This window comes from Dipodomys merriami, unplaced genomic scaffold (assembly GCF_024711535.1).
Source record: "Dipodomys merriami isolate MVZ:Mamm:240054 unplaced genomic scaffold, mDipMer1.0.p SCAF_8, whole genome shotgun sequence".
Taxonomy (NCBI): domain Eukaryota; kingdom Metazoa; phylum Chordata; class Mammalia; order Rodentia; family Heteromyidae; genus Dipodomys; species Dipodomys merriami.
In genome coordinates this window covers 41478316-41502672 of record NW_027206401.1, presented here as the reverse complement: position 1 = coordinate 41502672, position 24357 = coordinate 41478316, and the positions used below count along the sequence as shown (strand labels likewise).

General features: G+C 39.1%; 1 protein-coding gene across 5 annotated transcripts in view; it reads left to right on the top strand.

Annotated features, from left to right (window-relative positions):
* The window catches only part of Klhl32 (kelch like family member 32), a 195429-nt gene that overhangs the window by 82460 nt on the left and 88612 nt on the right, over nt 1-24357 (top strand). The window lies entirely within an intron of this gene.

Sequence of the window (24357 nt, the reverse complement as noted above, 5' to 3'; positions counted from 1 at the left end):
ACTCATTTTGATATTCTAAAAGAGCTTTACATCTATGTCATTTTAACACGATCCATTGTAATTTTTTTGTGTGTGTGAAAATACCATACAGAGGGGTTACAATTACATGGGCAAGGTAATGAGTACATTTCTTTTTTGTTGTTGTTGTTCTCTACATACATTTTTTTTAATTTTTATTTTATTTATTTATTTATTGTGAACATACTGTACAGAGGGGTTACAATTACATGGGCAGAATAATGAGTACATTTCTTATCAAGCATTGCAGCCTCCTCCTTTGTTTATCCTTCACATCCCTTCCCAGCCTCCCCCCTCACCCCCCCACCCAATCCTCCCCCCTTCCCCCACCATACCAACATTGTAAAGCTCATTTTCGACATGACAACTTGTACTTCTCATTGTTGCAACAGGTCCACCTGTATCCTTAAACGACTTGTTTTTTGCCATCTCCTCCACAAGTTATACTGACATCAAATGTAGTGAAAGCAGGGGTTATACTGTGGGGGAGGGACATACAAAGCAACAAAGAAATCATCTCATAAATGCGTTAGAAACAAATGCATGAAAGAAAAAAACATTAAAATACATATCTAAGGATTCATTTTCCTAACATCACATTATCTGACCTTTTCCGCTTGAATCATACATATACTAGTTATTGCAAATAAGGGAAATGATGGGACCTATGTTTCTTTGGGCCTGGCTTACTTCACTTAATATAATTTTTTCCAAGTCTTTCCATTTCCTAACAAATGGGGCAATGTCATTCTTTCTGATGGAGGCATAGAATTCCATTGTGTATATATACCACATTTTCTTGATCCATTCATCTAGTGAGGGGCATCTGGGTTGGTTCCATATCTTAGCTATGGTAAATAATGCTGCAATAAACATTGTTGTGCTGGTAGCTTTAGTGTAGTCTTGTTTGTAAACATTTGGGTAAATGCCCAAAAGTGGGATTGCTGGGTCATAGGGGAGCTCTATGTGGAGTCTTTTGAGGAACCTCCATACTACTTTCCAAAGTGGTTGAACAAGTTTACATTCCCACCAACAATGAAGTAAGGTTCCCTTCTGTCCACATCCCCTCCAGCATCTGTTGTTGTTAGAGTTCTTGATTTTTGCCATTCTAACTGGAGTGAGGTGGTATCTCAATGATGTTTTGATTTGCATTTCTTTTATGGCTAGGGATGTTGAGCATTTCTTCATGTGTCTATTGGCCATCCTTCTTTCTTCTTCAGAGAAGTTTCTCTTTAAGTCTTTAGCCCACTTATTTATTGGGCAGTTGTTTCTTTGAGGACTTGTTTTTGGGGGGTTTAATTTTTTGAGTTCCAAGTATATTTTAGATATGAGACCCTTGTCTGTTGTATGGCTAGTGAAGATCTTCTCCCAATCCGTGGGCTTTCTATTGATTTTGCTAGCTATGTTCTTTGCCATGCAGAAGCTCTGCAACTTCATGCAATCCCATTTGTCCAACCTTTCTTTGATTTGTTGTGTTTCCGGGTCTCTATTCAGAAAATTTCGGCCTGAGCCAAGGAGACCTAGGGTTTCTCCTATTCCATCCTGTAATGTTTTCAGAGTGTCTGCTTTGACTTCGAGGTCTTTGATCCATTTGGAGTTTATTCTGGTGCAGGGTGATATATAAGGATCTAGCTTTAGTTTTCTACAAGTAGTTAACCAATTTTGCCAGCACCATTTACTGAAGAGGCTGTCTTTCTTCCATTCTATTGTTTTAGCTCCCTTTTCGAAGATTAGATGGCTATAGGTCTGTAGGTTCATTAATGAGTACATTTCTTAACAAGCATTGTTGCCTCCTCCTTTGTTTCCCCTTCCCATCCCTTCCCATCTGCCCCCCTCCTTCCCTCCCCCTTCCCCCGCCACAGTTATAAAGTTCATTTTTCAACATAATGTCTTGTACATCTCATTGTTGCAATGGGTCCACCTGTATCCCTATTTAAACCATTTGTTTTTTCCCTTCCCCTCCACAAATTATACCAACCTCAAATACAGTGAAAACAGGGGTTATACCATGGGGGAGGGACATATAAAGCAACAAAAAAATTATCTTGTAAATGTGTTAGAAACAACACAAGAAAGAAAAAACATTTGAGTCCTTATCTTGGGGTTCATTTCACCTAACTTCAATTTATCTGACTGTTTCTGCTTGTCTCAGACATATAGTAGTTATTGAAAATAAGGGAAACCATGGGACCTATGTTTCTTTGGGCCTGGCTTACTTCACTTAATATAATTTTTTCTAAGTCTTTCCATTTCCTAACAAATGGGGCAATGTCATTCTTTCTGATAGAGGCATAGAATTCCATTGTGTATATAAGACCATATTTTCTTTATCCATTCATCTACTGAGGGGCATCTGGGTTGCTTCCATAGCTTAGCTATGGTAAATAATGCTGCATTAAACATAGGTATGCTGGTAGCTTTAGTATGGTCTTGTTTGTGATCATTTGGGAATATGCCCAAAAGTAGGATTGCTGGGTCATAGGAGAGCTCTATGTGGAGTCTTTTGAGGAACCTCCATACTGCTTTCCAAAGTGGTTGGACAAGTTTACACTCCCACCAACAATACAGTAAGGTTCCCTTCTGTCCACATCCCCTCCAGCATCTGTTGTTTTTAGAGTTCTTGATTATAGCCATTCTAACTGGGGTGAGGTGGTATCTCAATGGTGTTTTGATTTGCATTTCTTTTGTGGCTAGGGAGGTTGAGTATTTCTTCATGTGTCTATTGGCCATCCTTCTTTCCTCTTTAGAGAAGTTTCTCTTTAAGTCTTTAGCCCACTTATTTATTGGGCAGTTATTTCTTTGGGAATTTGTTGTTGGGAGATTTAATTTTTTGGCTGCATGCTTGCAGGTATAATTTTTAACTACCTTAAGAGGGATAAGTTTGATTTTCACTGTTATAAATCAAGAAATTCAGTCTCTAAGTCAAGATGGAAATAGGCCTCATTGTGTATCTCAGTGAAAGTGTGTATGACACATACATAAATCCTGAGTTTGGTGTCTGGCACCACAAAGAATTAAAAGTTCAACACAAAATTAAATCCTCACAAAACTATGTCCAAATCTTAACACTTTGTCCTCTTTGCTTAGAGTCAAGGCCCAAAGCAGTTAAATTGGAATGCAAAAATGTGATCAGAATCTAGTTTGTACATCACTGAAACTGTTACAGGATTTACAGGATCTCTAGACATCATTTAACATTAAAGAACTATTTACATAAATCAGTCCAGGAGCAGGATAGATGCTTCTCATCATTTATCAATTTTCATCCTTTAATTCCGTTCTTACTGACTTGTGTTTGGTAGCTGAAATAAGAACGCCTTCTATTGACAGATGAGGAACAAGGTCAACATATATAAATATATAGTCACATGTCTTCAAAGGAATAGGAATGATAACGGAAGCAGAACACACAACACAGAGAGGAAAATAAGGCATGGTCACTCAGGACCAGCAGTACAAACTTTCACAGAGAGGTGAATTAGAGCCTGGAAGAATGAGAGTTTATCTTTCCTCTGAATTTTCTTTAGATGGGTACCAAAGGAGGTTAGATTGCCCAGTCTGTTCTCTGGAGATAGTGTGGTTTGAGATGTGTCAAACAGTCACTGAGACAACTCTTAACCATGAGAATGAAAACAATAGAAAGGAAGGATACCATGCATAGAAGGAGAGGAGGGGTGTCAGATCACATGTTCAGAGAGAACCAAGTCAAATTCCATGCCATTATCATGCACAGTTGACAAATATGCAGTTGATAAGAAATTTATGGGGGTTTTTTGTTTCTAGATACTAAGAAATATATTAGTTCTGTTTCTTGGATGTTTTAGAGGTTGAACTTAGGGTCCTGTGCTTGCTAGGTTGGCACTCTATCACTTGAGCTATGCCTCCAGCTCAATATATCAGTTCTAAATTGTTTCTTGTATATATATATTTTCACTTAACACTGAATTACGGTCATGATTTCCTTTGGCTATCTCTAAAGTAAGATTGACAGCTCATAGCTCATGCTCCACTGCTTTGCAATGGGAATGAAATGGTAAACTTCGTTGTTTTTTTGTTTGTTTTGTTTTGTTTTGTTTTTTGTTGGTTGTGGGGCTTAAACTCTGGGCTTGGGCGCTGTCCCTGTGCTCTTCAGCTCAAGGCAAGCGCTCTACTGCTAGAGCACAGGGCCACTTCTGGTTTTCTAGTGGTTTATTAGAGATAAGAGTCTCACAGCCTTTCCTGCCCAGGCTAGTTTTGAACCTCAGTCCTCAGATCTCAGCCTCCTGAGTAGCTAGGATTACAGGTGTGAGCCCCCAGCTCCACAAAGCTGTGACCACAAGCACAGGCCAACTATGACAAGGGGTCTTTGCCTTTAACTACAGTCCTCTGATCTCTACCTCCTAAGTAGCCACAATTATTGGCATGCTCCACATAACAGGTTTGGTTTCTTAAACATCCAAGTGAGCTTTTAATAAATATATTTACCTTTGAGATGGAGTGGTTTACTAGGGAGGCATAAACAGTATACAGTTGCTTTATTTTGCTAGAGAGTTGAAATCAACTCTAAGCAAAGAATTTGAAATCTAGAAGCATATATAAAAGCACAATTCTTTGATTTCTTGCTATTGATGCTCTTGGACATGTACTAATATATAATTGGTGGCATTGCCATACATATAAATATGGGAAAATGTAAAGTGAACATTGTGTTTATCTACAGATAGATATTTCCACTGACAGTTGATTATATGTTTAATCCGTTGTAGTAAGCATAGTATACAATGTAAGTATTTTAGGTGTCTGAAAAATGGTGCTGTCTTGAAGATAGGTTGGAAGTAGAGAGTGGGAGTGATGAATGAATCATACTAAGTGCAACAACGTGTGCGTGCTCCTCCTACACACACCTCTGAAGTACAGCCTTCTGCAAATTGTCACACAGAATTCATCCAGGAAATTATAAAGCCCAGTCAAAATTTACCTCCACCATGCTAATACATTCTGTGGAAATGTATGCACTTTTCCTATCATGTAGCAAGCACAGATTGTGTGCACATGCACACACACACACACACACACACACACACACACACACACACACACACACACACTGCCCTTGCACAAACTATCTTGCTTGTAACACTGATTGAGCAAAGCTCAGGATGCATCACAGCTGCTATGGGTGGATTTAGATGGTCACATACAATTGTTGTGATTACCAAGGGACCAGATGTGGAGAGCAGAGATGCCAAGCCACTTAAAGACCTTGTTCTGATGAAATCTATGTAGTATAAAACTATCATGTGACAAATCTGCCTGAAGGAGAAAAAAAGTGAACATAAGAATACCCAAGCTCTCCACCTGGGGGGAAAATCAACTCATCTTTATCATGGCCTTCCTTACTCACCTCATATTTCAATCCTGGCTAGGAGTTCATTCATTCAGACCAGGCTGATGACTTTCTATTCTTAATCTGAGCAGAAAATAGACACAAGGACAAGTAAAGGAGGAAGTTTTCATAGAGATGTTATTCCATGATGAGGGAATCTCACTCTATAGTAGGTAAGAGACCATCCCAGAGCAAGCATTTATTATTTTAAAAAAAATCCAGGGGCTGGGAAGGTGGCTCAGTGGTAGAGCGCATGCCTTGCATGCCAGAGGCCTGGGTTCGATTCCTCAGTACCACATAAACAAAAAGAAAAAAAAAGCCGGAAGTGGCGCTGTGGCTCAAGTGGTAGAGCACTAGCCTTGAGCAGAAGAGCTGAGGGACAGCGCCCAGGCCCAGAGTTCAGGCCCCATGACCGGACCCCCCCAAAAAAAATCCAGGCAAGCTGGGTGCTGGTAGCTCATGTCTGTAATTGTAGCTACTCAGGAGGCTGAGATCTGAGCACCACGGTTCAAAGCCAGCCTAGGCAGGAAAGGCCACGAGACTCTTATCTCCAATAAACCACTGGAAAATCGGAAGCAGCACTGTGGCCCAAGCAATAGAGTGCTTTCTTTGAGCTGAAGCACTGAGGGACAATGCCTAAGCCCAGAGTTCAAGCTCCACGACCCACAAAAAACAAAAACAAAAAAACCCAGCCAGGCAAAGACCAATTAACATCTGAGACCATTTTATAGGAGAAAGAGCCCCTGCTCACATGTTTGATGGACTTTGAGTCCCAAAGGCTTTGCAAATAAAAGCCTCCAGGAATCTGAAGAGATGAATAGATAGCAAGAGAGAAGCAAATAGGACTGGGAACCATAATAACTGATTGAGCATTTTTAGCACACACTGTGGTTATGATGATACAAGGAAGACAGATTATATGTCTGGTACTCACTAGGAGCAAGAGGTGAAAACTAGTGAGCTTCCTCTTAATTTACAGAGAACTGTTTTTCTGTCCTGTCTCTTTGTAGCCTGATGAGACATTCTACAAAAAGGGAAACTATGTGCTAAATGATGGTATTTGTAGTCTTCTTAATAATTCCCCATTTCTAGAACCTGCTAACTTTGTCAACCTGGAGACAGTTAGGTCAGCATCATCTGAAGGAAAAATATGTGCTTCTGGCAGGTGTGTTCCCTTCCTTTTCTCTCTTTAGCCAATAACTCCTATCTATGGACATAATAAGAAAACCATCTCTTTAGGGGACCCCATCCTACCTGGGTCTCTGACCTAGGGATTCCATAAGGACGCTCTTCAAAAGGAAATATTCTGTAACCCTGCTATTCATATTTTAAAGCCTTCTATAAATCTAGACATATTGGGTAGTCTTTGAAGTGAAAAAAATATTTAGCTAGAATTGTGATCCTGTAAAATTCTTCACATAGGTAGGATGTGATAGGAAATTCTTCCTTAATTTCCATGCTCTTATATTCTAAAGTTTTTCTTTCTGATTTTTATTTGAGTTCCTCCTAAGTGCATATGATATACATATATGTATATACAATGTAATATAAATTCATATATGTTATGTGTATGCATGTATATCCTGACAAGATATATACTGTAATATATTTTGATTGAAACTTCCTTCATTCTTTATGACAGAGTGTGTTTCTCTGGAGACCTGTGCATCAAAACAGACAGCAGCATGACAGGAATCTTAATTGTAACTGCTTCTTGCCCTCCTCCCCCGACCATTCCTCCAGGGTTAAATGTGTCACTTTTCAATGTTAAAAAGTCCCCAGCAGATTTACTGTGCACGTAACCTGTTTGGACTACATGGTAGAACATGAAATGAACCTGGAAGGAATTTTTATTAAATGATTCTCTTGGAAGCAGTACGTCTATTCAGTAGTTTTAGTATTTTTATTTCAGACTCCTTTCTTTTCCTGGCAATATATAAAGGACCTGGTGAGTTCAAGGCCCTGGAGCCATTTTCACTCTTCCCCAGGCTCAGGAGGGCACAGCCTGAAATGCACATTCTAAGGAGAAATGTTTAAGATTTTGCAGAAAATGAACATTTTCTCCTCCCTATAGTCTTTGTCAGAACTGTGCCAGAGTCCAGAAGTGTATATTTTTCATAAATGGATTGCTCACATGCACAATTATACAAGTATGAAAAAAATGGAAAATTTGAATTTCATTAGTGGTTTCTCTTTTTTTTTCAATCTTTGGTTCTGTTTCGGTTTTTTTTTTTTTTGAGATATTTTTTCTTTTATCAGTGCAAACCAGATTAGCCCACCTCTTGAGTTTAGGTGACGTCATTATTACACGTTTGCAGTCCTGATTTCATAGGACATGTTAACCCACTTTCTAGAAAAGAACTTTGCCTATGGCCTTTTGATGCTAAATACCAAATAGAATTGTTATGGTTTCTCTAGATATCCAGCAACAAAAATAAACCCTTTATATGACTTAGGGTTCAAAAATGCTAAGGACAAGTTGGGTACCAGTAGCTCACGCTTGCAATCCTAGGTACACAGAAGGCTAAGATCTGAGGATCAGCCCAGGCAAGAAAGTCTGTGAGGTTCTTTATGTCTAATTACCCACCAAAAAGCCAGAAGTGAAGGTGTGGCTCAAGTAGTAGAGCCACTAGCCTTAGCAAGAAAGCCAAGGGACAGTGCTCAAGCCCTGAATTTAAGCCCCAGTACTAGCATACACACACATACACACACATACACACACACACACACACACACACACACACACACACACACACACTAAACATAGTGTGTGCTATCTGGTCAGAATGTAATCAAAATATAGTATATACTTAAAAATTGTAAATCAGTTTGTTTAGTACATTAATTTCTAAGTGAAAAATGGAATTATAGCCACTTTTCAGAGATCAGCTTTTCTATCCACTAATAAACTGTTACGTTGATCTTTTTTAGTGTTTCCCATTTTTCTCTAGTAATTTACAATTTGGGACACTGGAGCTAATGATACACACACAATTAGGCTTTCCAGAGAGCAGAATGGCTCACAAGCAGGCACCAAAATGGCTCAATAGAGTCACTGAATGGCTCCAGCTTTGATTATAGTTTAGGATTGGAGCTGAGAAGAAGATTCTCCATATGGCCTGGGGTCATTCTAAGTTTGGAGGTGTGTGTGTGTGTGTGTGTGTGTGTGTGTGTGTGTGTGTGTGTGTGTGTGTGTGTGTGTGTGTGTGTGTGTGTGTGTGTCATGGGGCCTGAACTCTGGGCCTGGGTGCTGTCCTTCAGCTCTTCAGCTCAAGGCTAAGGCTCTACCACTTGAGCCACAGCGCCACTTCGGCCTGGGGTCATTCTAAGTTTGGAGGTGTGTGTGTGTGTGTGTGTGTGTGTGTGTGTGTGTGTGTGTGTGTGTGTGTGTGTGTGTGTGTGTGTGTGTGTGTGTGTGTGTGTGTGTGTGTGTGTGTGTGTGTGTGTGTCATGGGGCCTGAACTCTGGGCCTGGGTGCTGTCCTTCAGCTCTTCAGCTCAAGGCTAAGGCTCTACCACTTGAGCCACAGCGCCACTTCGGCTTTTTTTTCTGCCTATGTGGTGCTGAGGAATTGAACCCAGAGCCTCATGTGTGCAAGGCAAGTGCTCTACCACTGAGCCACCTTCCCAGCCCTGGAGACTTTCTAGAACCTGAGAGCTGACAGCAGTTAAACCTCAAAAATTACTATTTGTGTAATTGTCATATTGCCGGAACAAATATTTCCTTTGGGACATTATTAAATCAGCCACGTCATGGAAATAAAATAAATCTGAATATGTCTTTTTTTTGGTAGCATTTGTAGTATTTCTTGGCACCAATTCTGCATTAAGGAACCCTTGTGGGACAAGTGCTAGAGCTCACATTTGTGGTGCATGCGCAGTGATGGAACCATGAGGTTCCCAAGTGTCTGTGATGACAAGCACTAGTGTGGCCCTACTGCGTTCATAGCCTTTTGTCCATTATATAAACTCCACTGAAATGAGTTGGACTTACTGCCCTCCCTCCCTCCACTCTCCTTCCACCCACTGCCAATAGAATAGAGAAAATATTCCTTTTTTGGCCTTCATAAAGGTTTTATTGTTACAAGTGGAGCAATAAACAATAGACCCTTCTCTGACTGACATGGTTCAAAGGAGAAATAGCTGTTATCCAGCAACTTGAAATCATAGGTCAGCCCACCTATTCAACTCAGGGTGGGTTTTGTGCTTGTACTTCATGGGGTGTATCTGCAATTTTTTTCCTTTTGCCACAGTGGTTGACTAGTCACTCCATTTTGAAGTATTTCAAAACAGAAATTATTATAACTGTGCGTTTTCCTGATCATTGGAATTAATGAGTGTTAGCAACACTCAAAGTCTTCCCCTCAAGAAGTGTTTCCCCTCCCTTTAAGAGTTTCCTGGAATTATCTCTGAGGAGAAGGAGCGTAGCTGTTTGTTTAGTGGACAGACTTGTTTAGCTCCTTGATTTTCATGAGAAGATGTCAGTTTAGTGATGGATTATTACAGCTCAGAAATGTTTTCCTTTACTTAAGGAGAAAAAGGAATGATTATATCCCATCCACATTGCTTTGCTATATAGCTCTCTCAAAAAGTTCATTTAGGAAAAAAAAATTATCCGTATACAGGATTTCCCAGGAGGTGTGTAGTTTCTTTATTTGGTTCTCAACCTCATCCGTCAGGCTGTTATATGAAAAAGGCCATTTGCCATCCTGGAATGAAAATCTTTCATGTCTTTTGGGAGAATTGTGCCCCAGCATTCTAGCACTAACATATATGTTATTTTTAAATATAAATTTCTTTCCTTGCTTGTTCTTCTTATATGTCATCACATTCCACTGGTGTTTAGAGTCATTTGGGCATGTATATTAGTTTTGGAATGCTGGGGCACAATTCTCCCAAAAAACATGTCTGCTTCTGTCTACACCCATAGGTAGAATCCATTATGACTGGGGTAGCTGCATATAGTTCCTGACTGTTCCCTGAATGTCCTACTGGCAGCCCACAGGCTACAAGTGCATACTTTTGGTAGCATGATTTTCCAAAGTAGTAAACATCTGTTAATAAAATTCCACACAAAACAGATTAATAGTCTCTTGGTTCAGTGGTGGTAACATTGTTAGAAAGGTCAGTGTATTTTATTTAGAACAACAAGGAATGTGCTTACGTGTAAGACAGAGTTATGTTTTGATTTTTTATTAAGTTTTTTATTGTGAAAATACTGTACAGAGGGGTCACAATTACATGAGCAAGGTAATGAGTACATTTATTATGAAGCATTGTTGCCTCCTCCTTTGTTTCCACTTACCAACTGCCCTACCATCTCTCCCTCCCCACCCCCACCAAAGTTGTAAAGTTCATTTTTCGACATAATGTCTTGTACATCTCATCATTGCAATGGGTCCACCTGTATCCCTATTTAAACCATGTTTTTTCCCTTCCCCTCCACAAATTATACCAACATCAAATACAATAAAAACAGGGTTATACCTTGGGGGAAGGACACACAAAGCAACAAAGAAATCATCTTATAAATATGTTAGAAACAATAGCATGAAAGAAAAACCACTTGTGTCCTTATCTTGGGGTTCATTTTACCTAACTTCAATTTATCTGACTGTTTCTGCTTGTCTCAGACAGATACTAGTTATTGCAAATAAGGGAAACCATGGGACCTATGTTTCTTTGGACCTGGCTTGATTCACTTAATATAATTTTTTCCAAGTCTTTGCATTTCCTAACAAATGGGGCAATGTCATTCCTTCTGATAGAGACATAGAATTCCATTGTGTGTGTGTGTGTGTGTGTGTATATATATATATAATATATATATATATATATATATATATATATATATATATATATATACCACATTTTCTTGATCCATGCATCTACTGAGGGGCATCTGGGTTGGTTCCATATCTTAGCAATGGTAAATAATGCAGCAACAAACATAGTTGTGCTGGTAGCTTTAGTATGGTCTTGTTTGTGATCGTTTGGGTAAATGCCCAAAAGTGGGATTGCTGGGTCATAGGGAATTCTAATTCTAATTCTGGGGCTTGAACTCAGACCCAGGAAAACTGTCCCTGAGCTTCTTTTGTCACTCTACTACTTGAACCATAGTCACCTTCAATTTTGGCTTTTCTTTTCTCTTTTTTCCTTTTTTTATAGTTTATTTTTATAGTTTATTGAGGATAAGAGTTACGTGGACTTTCCTGCCTGGCTTTGAACCATAACCTTCTGATCTCAGCCTCCTGAATAGCTAGAGTTACAAGCAAGAGCCACCAGCACCTGGCTTGGGCTTTGATCTTTATAAACAATTCTTTTTTTTCTCTTCCTGGTTAGTGACCGGGCCTATACATTGCATTGTTCTTGGCATCTTTGGACTTACACAATAAAAACCATGATAGCTCACACTTCTGGGATGATTAAAACCATCGTTTTCAAATTGCCCCCATTGAGAAGCACTGTACAGATATCCCAAATTTATACCTAGAATAATTAATAACCTTTGTTAGTCTTTACTTTTTGTGCATGGCTGTTTAAAATATGTTTTGATATTATTGAAAGTTTCACCAAGTAAATTATTCAATAGCTCTTTCAATATCTGAAAGAAATTTCTTTTAGATCTCATTCTCTAGAAAAACTGCAATTGTCTTTATTATTATTATTTTTTGGGGGGTCCGGTCATGGGGCCTGAACTCTGGGCCTGGGCACTGTCCCTCAGCTCTTCAGCTCAAGGCTAGCGCTCTACCACTTGAGCGACAGCGCCACTTCCGGCTTTTTTCTTTTTTCTTAATGTGGTGCTGAGGAATCGAACCCAGGGCCTCAAGCATGCAAGGCAAGCACTCTACCACTGAGCCACCTTTCCAGCCCCTGTCTTTATTATTTTTACCATTTGATTTTGTGTTGTTAAATTTCTTTTATAGTTTTATGGCCCATTGATGATAATTATGTGGATTGTGATTATATATAATTATGTTTATATATGTAATATATAATATATTAAACACATATATTTATATATCCTCTTGAACTCATTTTTAATTTCTTGTTTCTTACTACTGAGTCATCAACATTCCTAATATTTGTTTATTTACTTATTTTCTTCTTCTTTTTTTTTTTTTTTGGTTGGTCAGGGGGCTTGAGCCTGGGCTCTATCCCTCAGCTCTTCAGCTCAAGGCTAGTGCTCTACCACTTGAGCCACAGTACCACTTCCAGTTTTCTGAGTAGTTTATTGGAAATAAGAGTGTCATAGACTTTTTCTACCTGGGCTGGATTTGAACTGTGATCCTCAGATCTCAGCCTCCTGAGTAGCTAGGATTAGAGATGTGAGCCACCAGAACCCGGCATATTTAAATGCGTATATAGATCAGGCATGGTGATTCATGCCTGTAATCTCAGCATATGGTAGGAAATGCCAGCCTAGGCTACATTGTAGGAATTTGTCTTAAAAAATACAAAACCACAAACCCACCTTATATAGATGCTTCAGATCTTTCTCAAAAGGAGGCAAAGTATGAGTAAATATTGTTAATAAAATATTTGGGAGCTCTCAGTGTTTTTATTGCCCCATAGGACCTTGGTGTTAGTTATAGACATGAATAAAGAAGCACAACCCCTCCCCATGCGTGCCACTGTGAAATTCCAGAGGTGTTCCCTAAATAAATCATTCCACTTGCCTCTTAAATTGTGTCTATCCCTACTTCAGCACTGAAAATAAATTAATCTACAAATTCTGGAAAAAAATATTCTTCGTTATCTTTGAAAGTGAATAAAATACCATCTAAAAACCATGAAGTAAAAAACAATTTACCCAAATTTTTACCTACTCATATACTCTATGTTCTCAATTACACATTATATATAGCATTTCTGGTTTTTTTTCTGATCTCTAACCATATATCTATGTAATTTTATAAAGTTTTGGTCAAACATAGTGGTACACACCTGCAGGCCTTGGACCTAGAGGCCAAAGCAGGAGGATTGCCAGTTAAGGCTAGCCTGGTTTCCACAGTTAGACCCAGTCTTGATAAAAAGGAAAAAAATTAGGGACAATAATTTGCTTCAATTTCTTTCCTAGAATTAGGTCAGATCTTAGTACATTTATCCATAAATAGAGAGTATATAAATAATACTGCTTTACATAGATCTCCCCTATGATCCAGCAATCCCACTTTTGGGCATTTACCCAAATGTTTACAAACAAGACCACACTAAAGCTACCAGCACAACTATGTTTATTGCAGCATTATTTACCATAGCTAAGATATGGAACCAACACAGATGCCCCTCAGTAGATGAATGGATCAAGAAAATGTGGTATATATACACAATGGAATTCTATGCCTCCATCAGAAAGAATGACATTTCCCCATTTGTTAGGAAATGGAAAGGTTTGGAAAAAATTATATTAAGTGAAGTAAGCCAGGCCCAAAGAAGCATAGGTCCCATGGTTTCCCTTATTTGCAATATCTAGTATAGGTATGAGTCAAGCCGAAAAGGTCAGATAATGTGATGCTAGGAAAATGAACCCTTAAATATGTATTTTAATGTTTTCGTTTCTTTCATGCATGTATTTCTAATGCATTTATAAGATTATTTCTTTGTTGCTTTGTATGTCCCTCCCCCACAGTGTAACCCCCGTTTTCACTATATTTGATGTCAGTATAACATGTGGAGTAGATGGGGACAAACAAGTCGTTTAAGGATTCAGGTGGACCTATTGCAACAATGAGAAGTACAAAATGTCATGTCAAAACCAGCTTTACAATGCCGGTGTGGGGGGGGGGAGGGGAGTATAATTGGGTGGGGGGAGGGGGGTAAAATTGGGTGGGGGGAGGGGGGAGGCGGGGAAGGGAAGTGAAGGGTAAACAAAGGAGGAGGCTGCAATGCTTGGTAAGAAATGTATCCATTATCCTGCCCATGTAATTGTAGCCCCTTTGTACAGTATGTTCTCAAATAAAATAAAATACAATTTAAAAAAAAAAAAAAAACAAAACCCAGAACTAAAAAAAAAAAAAAAAAAAAATAAATAAATAAATAAATAAATAAATAATACTGCTTTGTTGTAGTTTATAAGTTTCCTTTCCTTTTGATAACATTTAAGTAAATTAAGAGCCCTATGATTGCTTGATTAGAGAGAAAAACATATTTTTATGGGAATTGTCTCCTGAAAGACTGTTACAGTAGTTACTGTTAAGCAATGAGCCTTTTAAACTTATTTTCCTTGAAATGGAATTCTTGAGCCCTCTGGTGGAAGTATTTAGTATTTGTATAAAGTAATAGGTGATAAACTTGCTACTTGATTGTGTTTTGAAATTCTACATGAGAAGTTTTTGAGAAAACATAATAGCAAATATATATTATCTTTGTGACTAATACCAAGGTATATAATCATGGGCTGGGAAGGCGGCTCAGTGGTAGAGCACTTGCCTTGCATGCATGAGGCTCTGGGTTCGATTCCTTAGCACCGCATAAGCAAAAAGAAAAAAGCCGGAAGTGGCGCTGTGGCTCAAGTGGTAGAGCGCTAGCCTTGGAAGAGATGAGGGACAGCGCCCAGGCTGAGTTGAGGCCCCACGACTGGACCCCCCCCCAAAAAAAAAATAAGGTATATAATCCACCATGTGGACTTTTTAGGAGACTTATATTGCAACTAGATATTCAGTTTGGTAGAATAATGCTGAGTATTTCCAAATGAAGAATTAATTTGTTGTGAATATTTAGTTTCATTTGTATACTTCATAAAAACTATTCATTAAAATAGTTTTCTCAAAATGAGATTCATTAATTTAACAAATACTTAATGTGTACCTAGTATGGGACAGGACTTACTAGGTGTTAAGGGTATATTGATGTAAAAATTACAGATTATACACTTTTTCAGAGTGGTTTTTCCAACTCTAGTCATAAATCCCATATCAATACATTGTTATATTTTAAAGACATAGACTAACTGATATGAAAGTTTGCATAAGAAGTACAGTCAAATGTCTGAAGACATTCTGTGCTCCAAAAATTATAGTAGTTCATGAAAGAAAAGTGAATAATTGGCTGTATACTTTGTAGAGTCCTACTTGAAAAATAATAGGCTAATCTGCACTCTCTTTTGCAGAAAGAGAAAAACCAGCCTATTTTCTATGGTAGTAGAGTATATTTAGCTCCTGAAAAATAGATCATAACCATTCATCCCTATATGATTTTGCATCTATCAGGACAGAAGTATTTTGATATAACCCAAAGAATGTGGCCTCTCTAGAGTTCAAACTGTGCAATTCCTCAGAAAGACTAACTCAGAGTTCAACAAAATGATCACAAGTACAGAGTATGGACAAAGGAAGAGGAATAGACAATTGAAGAGAGGAATGTGGGAGAAGACAGCCATAAAATTTAATGCATAAGCTGCAAAATTAAGACAATTGAAGGGAAGGGAAGCGTGAGGAAAGATGGAGAAGAATCATGAAAGAGTGACATTTATTAAGATGCATTGTATTCATAAACTGATTTGTTGAGTAACTCATTTGTATAACTACTTAAAGATAATTTTTTTAAAAATTTAAGGAAAGCTATAACCAAGCTTGACTCCAGCCTTTGAAACCTTCAGAAAATCACTCGCTGACTCACACTATAAGAATCAACTCTTGCTGGACGACAGTGTCTCATGCCTATAATCCTAGCCACTCAGGAAGCTAAGCTCTGAGGATCATGATTGGAAGCCGGCCTGGGAAGAAAGTCTGTGACATTCTCATTTCCAGTTAACCACTCCAAAACTGGAAGTGGTGCTGTGGCTCAAAGTGGTAGAGCACTAGCTTTGAGTGAAAAAGCTCAGGGACAGTGCCCAGGCTTTGAGGTCAAGCCCCGCGAACCACCACCAACAACAACAAAAAGAATCAACTCTGAAGGAATTGCTGAAGGAATTCAGTTTTAATTTCATGATTATAAATCTCAGAGGGCTGCATATCCCTGCCAGCCACTGTTGATTTGTTTCTATAGTAAGCTTACTCTGTTCCTCTTCCTAATGAAGTTTTCAACCCTCCTCCTCTATTCGTAAACACTACCCCCCACACACACCTACAATGCACATACTATAAGAAAAATTCATCATTCATTGAGAAAACAGAAACAAATGTTCCCATCATTAAAGTAACAATCTTCCTTATTTCTGTGAAGTTCAAATTTCACAGAACTTACTCTGTGCATTCCCACCCTTGACCATGAAGAAGGATCCCTGCTGGGTGAGAGGTTAGCCCTGCTTAAGCCCTGCCTCTCACTCCCCTTTATGTGCTTAGACACGGGTGTTTGTAATCCTTGCTTCTGCCTCTGTCTCGTCATGTTCTTCTAGCTCTACTGTGTCATTCCCACAGGGGATAAACATGCTCTGTTGCCCAGAAGTCACAACCCCTTTCTTGTTCTTCTATTCCTCTAGCTACCATTTCTTCATCTTCACAGTGGGACATTTGAAAAAGCTCGCATTCTAACTGTACTTCTTTCCATAGGTAAGAGGACAAGTGTGTAGAGAGGTAAATATCTAACTAAACTGTGGTACATCAGCCAGTGGAATATTATTCAGTACTAAAGAGAGAGAAAGAGAGAAATGGGCTATCAAACTTTGAAGGGAATGTAGTCACATTGTGGTAAGTGAAGCCTATATGAAAAGGCTTCATTCATTCGAACTACGTGACCCTCTAGAAAAGGTAAAACTGTGGACATGGGGAATTAGGGGGAGAAAGGGATGAATTTTCCAAGCACAGAGAATATTTTGGTCTATGAAACTCTTCTGCATTGCATTATAATAATGAGTAGATGGAATTACGTTAAAACTCACCCATGTAAAACATGAAAACTGAGCCTTAGAGTAACCACAGGCTCTGGGAAAAATGCAGGGTTATCATTTATAACTAGTGTGTCATTTTGTGGGGGTGTTGATAAGGGGTGCTATACATATATGGTGACCAAAAGTATAGGCAAACTCTCTGCACTTCCTGTTGAATATCTCTGTGAACCACAAACTACTTTAAAACATAAAATCTCCTTAAAAATTAAAATCTAGGCCCGGCGCTGGTGGCTCACGCCTGTAATCCTAGCTACTCAGGAGGCTGAGATCTGAGGATCGCGGTTCAAAGCCAGCCCGGGCAGGAGAGACCGTGAGACTCCTATCTCCAATAAACCACCAGAAAACCGGAAGTGGCGCTGTAGCTCAAGTGGTAGAGCGCTTGCCTTGAGCTGAAGAGCTGAGGGAGAGTGCCCAGGCCCAGAATTCAAGCCCCACGACCGACAAAAAAAAAAAAAAAATTAAAATCTAAGAACACACAAGCATTTAAACAATGCTTATATCACAGGCTATGCAAAAATACATAACAGGCCAAGCTCTGGTGACTTATGCCTGTAATCCTGCATACTCAGGAAGCTGAGGTCTGAGGATCATGGTTCGAAGCCAGCCCGAGAAATGAAAGCACATGTATGTTTTTTATTGTAAAAATACTGTACAGAAGGGTTACAGTTGCATGAGCAAGGTAATGAGTACATTTCCTATCAAGCATTGTTGCCTCCTCCTTTGTTTTTCCCCTACCACCCCTTCCCTCCCACCTCCACAACCAAACCTCCCCCCAAACCCTACCAAAGTTGTAAAGTTTGTTTCAACATAGTGTCTTGTACATCTCATTGTTACAATGGGTCAACCTATATCCCTATTTAAGCATTTTGTTTTTTTTTTCCTTCTCCTCCTCAAATTAGAGAAGTGTATATACAAGATGCACAGCACTGACATCAAATACAGTGAAAACAGGGATTATACCATGGGGGAGGAACATACAAACTCACATACAAACTCACATGGTACATTATAAATACATCAGGAACAATAGCAAGAAAGAAGAAAAAAATATTTGTGTTCCTATCATGGGGTTCATTTTGCTTAGCATCATCTTATATAGTCACATGTACATAGCTTTTGACCTTTTCTACTTGTCCTACTCATGTACTAGTTACTGAAAAATAAGGGAAACCATGGGACCTATACTGTTATCTCCGATAAACTACTCAGAAAAGGCTACAAGTAGTACTGTGGTTCAAGTTGTAGAGTGCAAGCTTTGAGCAAAAGGAGCTCAGAGACAGTGCCCAGGCCCTGAGTTCAAGCCCCTGGACTGTAAAAAAATGATAGGCAGATTTGGTCAGAAAGTTACAATTTGCAACTGAGCCTCATGCATTTCTGTCTATTTGATGTCTCCAAATGGTTAGCTAATAGGCATGGAGTTAACATAGCCTCAAAATGGAACTCTTGATTTTCCCTCCAAACCAGCTTCTTCATGTGTTGCATTCTTGTCCATTGAGGCCCTGAAATTTACTCTGTTGGACAGTGTCTAGACTCTAAGTACCATGGCAACAAGAAAGCTTATTTTCCTGGATGATGATCATATCCAGTGCCAACTATGGTCCCTGGAATATTAAGCAAAGGAGATTTTTTGTTTGGGGGGGGCGGTAATTGTCTTTGCCTTCATTTCCCTCATCTGTCATACTGGAGTAATATCTACTTGAAAAGGCCTAGGAAGGACAGGTAACATAAATACAATGCCCAGATTAGACATATAGTAGTCAGTGTGTAAATTACGAGAAGTAAGAACAGATTTACTTCATCATGGAAATAATATAAGTAACAGTTGTACTGGATTTTTATTTTATCAAACATACCAAGCATTGTTCAAAGTATTCAAAGCATGAAGGTGATCTCATCCTTACACAAACCCTTTGAAGATGTGTGTTATTTCTTTATAAAAAGATGCTAAACAATCAAAGATATCATTGACTTATACACTATCTCCATGTCAAGCGCTCGAGCTGTACTTTTACCCGCATTCCTTACAAAAACAAGGGCAAGGAATTCCCCCAATGAACATTTTGTGTGAGTACTGATCTCCCAGCGATCTTTAATGAAATTAGACATCCAAACCCAGTCGTCTTGCAGCACCCAGGGCAACAGCTTCATCTAGCATCAATTTCACCGTAGCTTACTAATTCCACTTGGCTTTTTTCTTCTCTCCCTGCTCAAATACCTAGCAATGACAGTTATTTCTAAATGAACATTGGAATCCACTCTGTTCATTTTCTCAGAGAATTCCGATCTTTGGATGTCAGTCTTTTGAAGGTAATGTGTTTTCCTTTTGGTCGTGCTAGTATTTTAAGATGGTAGATCTGGCTTCATTACTTAAGCTCTGTGGGATGAACCCTCCCCCCATCTCCATTACACTTGAAAGAGCACTGGTTATAGAAGTAAGTTTTAATAATTAATTTAGCTTTACTTTTAACTTGTAATGACCTTCATGTTTCATTATATTTTAATTTCTTGGACTGCTTCTTTCTCTTAGAAGCTATCAGAAATGTGTTCAGTTTTTTTCAAAATAATTAACCACATTTTTAAAGGTGGTATAAGTACATATAATTTATCTTAACATCTTGTTAAATAATGTATTTTATTAATTTAAACGTAATGAAGGAAACTATGTTGGAAATGACTAGCTGACAGAACTATTAATCTTAGAGTGTTGGAATGCCAGAATCATATTAATGAAGAAGGGGGCAAAAGAAAAGGGAATTTGCTCTCATGATAAGAAATTAACCATGTTTTATTTTTCCTATGAAGAATTATTTCTTTCAATAAAACCAGACAGGAGCTGGGAAGGTGGCTCAGTGGTAGAGCGCTTGCCTTGCAGGCATGAGGCCCTGGGTTCCATTCCTCAGTACCACAGAAGAAGAAAAAAGGTGGAAGTCATGCTGTGGCTCAAGTGGTAGAGCGCTAGCCTTGAGCTGAAGAGTTGAGGGACAGCGCCCAGGCCCAGAGTTCAGGCCCACAGCCAACAAAAAATAAAATAAAATAAAACATTGCTATCCGTGTATACTTAGCACTTCCTGTGTGTCAGTCATACCACAGCTTAATAATTCCACTTAGCTCTTTTTTTCTTTCTCTATTTGAGCATGTAGCTCAATAATTTAATACTACCATCACCCTTTTCTAGGTCTTCAAATAGTATGATATGCATGCATTTTCTGGTAGTCCTTAATATAATCTTTTGAGGTAGATATTATTATCTTTACAAATAGGAAAACTGAGGTATATAGAATAGAACTCATCCTACCAGTCAGTATAGAATCCAGGATTTGAAGTCAGTGTGAGCAACAGCCACAGGCTGTAACTAAGCAATGCAGCTGTGGCAAAACACGGTAGTCTCAGGTTATTAATTCCACCTGGAGTTGGGGTGGGGAAGTTATTAGTACATTTTGAATAGGAAATGGACTTCAAGTTGGGTCTTTAGGAAAGTATAGGCTTTTCATATGGGGATTGAAGAAGTAAGGAAGGCATCATAGAGGCAGAGACAAAAGTACTGAGTATGGATAAAATTGGTCAGTCTCCTTTTAATTTGACATAATTGGAAATAAACTTTCGTTGTTGATGATGACCTTTTTATTTTCCAAATCCCATGGAAACATTTAGCTAATTTTATGTGCATAAGGTGTTATGTGAACCTGTGTTATCAGTCTTTTTTCCTTTTAGCTTTCAAAACTTCTCTCTCTTCCTCCTCCTCCTCCTCCTCCTCCTCCTCCTCCTCCTCCTCCTCCTCCTCCTCCTCCTCCTCTCTCCTCAAATACTGTCTTTCACATATTCTTTAGACAAGTATTCGTTGAGTATTTGAAGAATTCTTTTGATGGGCAAAGACTTTGCATTCATGGGGTTACAATTTGGTGGAGGGAAAATAAACAGAATTATCAAACCAATAAGCTAGATAGTAGTGAGAACCATGCAGAGAATTAAGAGTGTTATCATGAAAGAAAAGACTGGTATCATCTTCATAGAGTATTGCCAGCTAAGCCCTCTGAGGAAAAGAATTCCAACAGAAGAAACAGTGAAAACTGTCCCAGACCTGGGACAAGCTTAATATGCTAGAGGATAGGGACAGTTCTGAGGAGGGAAGGATGGAAACAGAGACCAGACCCCAGACCTGGTTAAGGAGACTATGAAAAGGAACACGTACTACTCAGCAACATAAACTTTTACAAGCAGGCTGGGAACACGTCATCAAGGCTTCTGAGTTCAAAGACAATAATTTTGAACTTCCTGATTTTTATGGGGAACTACATGCTAACCAGGGTTGCTTAGATGGAGTCATCAACAGAAAAACTTAATGAAAAGGTCCCAGAGTGCTAGAAACATCTAGAAAATAAAACTCATAGAACTTAGCATTCTTACTCAAATTATAGTTGATTTTTTTTTCCCCACAGACACAAACTTGAGGGTCAGTTACAAATAATTTAGAAAATACTTTTGCTTTCCACACGGGCGCCACCTGGTGGATAAATAGTCCTCAGTATAATAGTTTTGGGGGGAAAAAAAACTAGATAGATGTCAATTTTTAGATATTATGTTTCATGTTACTCATTCAGAAGTGCTCCATGCAAAAGGACGTACGTGTTTTGAATATTTTGGTTTAGTTAAGTTATTCCTCTTCATTTAATTCATTTGATGATTAATTCAAAATTGTAATAATGTGCTATATTATATGAAAAGAATCACCCCCAAAAGCAAATTGTAAAGAGAAAATGTATTCATTTATCTTTATGTGTAATATTAGACCACATCTGATTTTCAGTTGCATGAGTGCCTATGCTTAAAAAAGTGATTATGTTCATATATGGACATGGATATGTGTGTCTATTAAAGACCTAAATTGTCTCAATGTCATGACTTTAATTGACTCAAATAATCACATCGCAAATCCAGAAGAAAGAGAAATGGTAATCTTCTAAAGCAAGAAAAAGCAGCAAGCAAGAACTGAATACAAATTTTTCTGATGCAAAATTTTCTGAAGATACCAACTTACAATGTTAGACAGAAAAAAAAAAAGATGATTGCACTGAAACTCGCCACAGCTATTAAACATAATCACTGCCAGCTGTGAGGCAAAGATAGGAGGAACAAGAAAAATAAGACAGTTGAGAGAATGGGCGTGTAATATGGGAGTATGGGCTGAAGACAGAAGGGCAAGGATGCTATGGTGTCTGTGTGCTGTCCCTTTCATCATGGTTCCATCCCAGACCCTGGTCAGGTGAGGTCTGGACACTGATCCTGGAGGCTTATATTTTGCTAGGTGCAGAATCTCACCCCAGCTCTCATGTTCTCCTTTCTCACAAGTTTCTGGCCTCAGATCGTGGATAAAGAGTTGGTGAGACCAAAAGTCTCAGCCTTCTTCCGGCTTAGAGGCATTGATTAAAGGTGGTTCAGCTATCTACCACCCGCCCTGCATAAATGGAGGACAGAATATTCAAGTGGGCCTCTTACCAGGAGGAAATTGGGCCATGTCATGTTTGAAGAATCAACCCCTAACAGGAATTCACCACCTTCTCCTGCACATGTGGGTTTTCTTCCTAGTCTTTTGTCAGGCTGCCTAGGGTCAGCTCTTACCTCCGATTGGTCAAAGTGAGTGCAGTCTCAGCATTTGGATTGGTGTCAGCAGAGAAGCCCTTGGTTCTCAAGATCTTGCCTGCCACGGCTGCAAGAAAGATTGTTGGGCTTGACCAAACGTAATAGGGGTGTCACTTCCTGCAGGTAGCACTGCCCAGCTCCCCTCTTTCAAATTTACTCACTATTTTATGACATCTGAAGTTGTGTGTGTGTGTGGCCAAATGGTCTGTATAAGCAATTCTGTGGACAAAAGGCATCCATTCATCACTTAAGCAAGATCCTGATTGCAAATCTGTAGAGGACCCAACTCTGCCTCCACCCTATCAGATAAATCATCGAAGGAAGAGGAATGCCCACCCTCTGTGGACTTCCTCGAGAGTTTTCATCATTGTCACGGTGTTCTATGCTACTTGGTCTCATGCATCTTTCATTTTCTTGGTTTCTCTGTTTTATCCACTGTTTATGCCTTCATCTAAGCTAAGATTCTCCAGATTCAGGAGTGATAGGCTGGGTCATTAGACTTAATTCAGACGTGGTGCTCTCAGCAGACATCCCGCCCCTCCAATAAATGGTCCTTGAGTGATTGCACCTCCAGTCTATCCAGGCTGGAATGCCGGAATATAAGCTGATGGATGTAAGTTTCTGAAAGACCTAAATGTAACTAACATGAGCTAGGCAGCAGTTCAGTTTAACTGTCCTGGTTGTCCCATATACATATGTGTGTTGGTGTTCCCTTTCTTCTACAGAGTTTGATTGGCCAGGCGATAGATAATTCAACATACTTTATATCACAGGGACATTGGACCTCTCTTTTTTACCCGCCCAAGCACAAAGTGTCTGGGAAAACATTGGAACAATCCATCTCCAAGGGAAAACAGACATGAATTTAGAAGACTACTTTGAGGTCTGCAAGTGCTGGTTCTGGTTTCATAAGTGAAAAGCAGCTATCCCGGTAGAATCTCTTCTCCAAATCTTTAAAAGCATATAGGAATTTTCCGTGTCAAAGTGGTTTTTAGGGGGAAAAAAACATGTTCTAACGCGGGAGAAAGAAACTAAAGAACAAAAATAAGAAACAAAGACAAAAAAAATCCCACTATGGGCTCTTGTGTGAAGGTTCCTCGCGGTGAGCCTGTAGGACATGTTACACAGACTATGGAATAGTCATCTTGTTTCTCTGTGATACCTGCCTTTGTGTTTGGCCTTACTGAGCCTGCCAGTTGTGTGGAATGAGCACAACTGACAGGATTTAAAGGCTAAGACTAACCTTTCTAATCCATCTATTCCCCATTCCCTGCCTTAGGCCATGCCTCTTCCATACGTCGATACGACATCCTTGCTCCTCTGATGGGAGCTACACTCATTTTCAGAATGTCAATCAAAACCTTCTCCTCCAGGAGTTGGGGAAATTCAAGTTTCTCCTTCTGACTAGATAGAAAAAAAGCTGTGAGAGATTTTCAGAATAAGATTGCTGTCAGTATTTTTGCCAGCTGTGCTTAACTTTTTCATGTTTTCATTTCAGTGGTCTGGAA